This window comes from Mesoplodon mirus (genome assembly GCF_964341445.2).
Source record: "Mesoplodon mirus genome assembly, chromosome: 5".
NCBI classification, from domain to species: domain Eukaryota; kingdom Metazoa; phylum Chordata; class Mammalia; order Artiodactyla; family Ziphiidae; genus Mesoplodon; species Mesoplodon mirus.
Genome location: NC_138980.1, coordinates 65,943,096 through 65,944,914, shown reverse-complemented (window position 1 = coordinate 65,944,914; position 1,819 = coordinate 65,943,096).

Sequence of the window (1,819 nt, the reverse complement as noted above, 5' to 3'; positions counted from 1 at the left end):
GTAGCTATCCTACTGGACCTCTGGGTGCCGCTGTTGGCCAATCCGTGGCTTAGAGTGAAACAAAGGAACCCAATGGCGGTTCTGACGCAGCGATGTATGCACACTTTTGAGAAACACACCAGGAGCGGACTCTTAACGCCATCTCTCCCGCAATCTGCTCCAAATATCTGGGTCAGGAAGGTCTGAGAGAGCTGCTGCCTTTTCTTTCCAGCTTACCTTGGTAATCCGAGGAGCAACTGTAGCGAGGTGCATTCGGTCCTACGAAGCAGCATCGTGAAGAGAGAGAAGTCTCCCCACAGGGAAGACGCGGGAGTGCAGGAAGCGCTCTTTCCTTTTCTGATGTCTTTGTTCAGCCTAGTGAACTGCACAGCAGTTACGCTGAGAGATTCCGGAAGAGGTAGCCAAGGATTTAAAAGTGGGGAATCTCGCCAAAGATCTACATGTTGGTGACAAGAACCATTGGGTGAGTGCTGAGAAGCCTCTCTTTACCGCCAGCAAAGAGAGCAGGAAGGAACAAATGACAGGATAGATCTAGCCAATAGGCCAAAGGAAGTCCCTAGGCCCCTTGAATCTGAAACCTTCACTGGAAATCCTATAAATGTTTTTTATATAAAGTATTTATCCTGGATATAAATAACATATGGCTTTGAGCACAGCCATTTTGTTTTGAAAATTCTGGAAAACATCTTAATAGGAGCAAAGTTTACTCCTAAACTGCAGTAGATATGAATGCTGCAAGTAATTCTGTACAAGTTTATCAAATTAATTTCAGTTAACCATCTCCCTTACTGCCAAAAGTAAAAGAGAACACTAGGGCAGTAATACTCTGGTTATTTATTGGAGAAATCTGGACCAGAGTAGCAGAGCTGCCACCACTTAGTGGTGGGGAGGAGGCTCAGAGCAAGATGCAGGTCTTGGATGCCAAAGCCAGTCCTCCCATACTGAGCTACAAAGTATACAGCAGGGTCTGCCTGCCAGAGAACCTCCTTGTCTGCATTCTTCAGGTGATCCCTACTGACCTAGATGACACCCTTAAGGTAGAGTTCTACACGGTCTCACAGGGCATACACAGTATATTCAATAACTACAGCACCATCTTTGACTTTGAAGAGTGACTGTTGTATCACAGCTTAGAAGAGAAGACTGGAGACAGTTAAGGGCACTTTTCACAATCCTGGTTGAAATGCAGGTTGAGAACTATGATGCAGTGCAGGTGACTTTCAGCTGAGTGTTTAGTCCTATTAGAGATAAGAACTGTGGTTGCTCTAATCAAAACAACAGGACTCAGAGATTTCTTGAAGAGAAAAGTGAAAGATATTGTAGAGAGTAATAAACACATAGCCAAACAATTCACAACAAAGAATTACTCTGTAATTCTTTGTAAGCTACTGACAGAAAGGATTCTAGACTGGGAGCAGATTCGGAATCATGAGGTAACAAAGACAAGCTGTCCCTTTCCTCCAGTGTAAGCATTAGCCTGCATATAACCCACATCAACAAAAATGCTCTAATTTTCCAACAGGTCTACTGTATGGTCCCGGAGATTGGGAACACTCACCCAGAGCCTCCATTGCACACTTTAGTGCTTCCAACTGAAACTTGGTGCCCTAAGTGCCTCCTATTTTTCCTGACCAGTGACCTGGGTGCTGTTGTCTGACGTGTCAGTGAGTGCAGAGCACAGTGGTGTTCACTGCAGCCTACCTTTGAGCTGACTCTGTAGCCTGTGACCAGTGCTCTGTGTCAGCCTGAGCCTGCTTGTAATGGTGTACCACCACTGCAAAAACTCACAGAAGATGTGCTATGCCGGGAGTTGCACCTG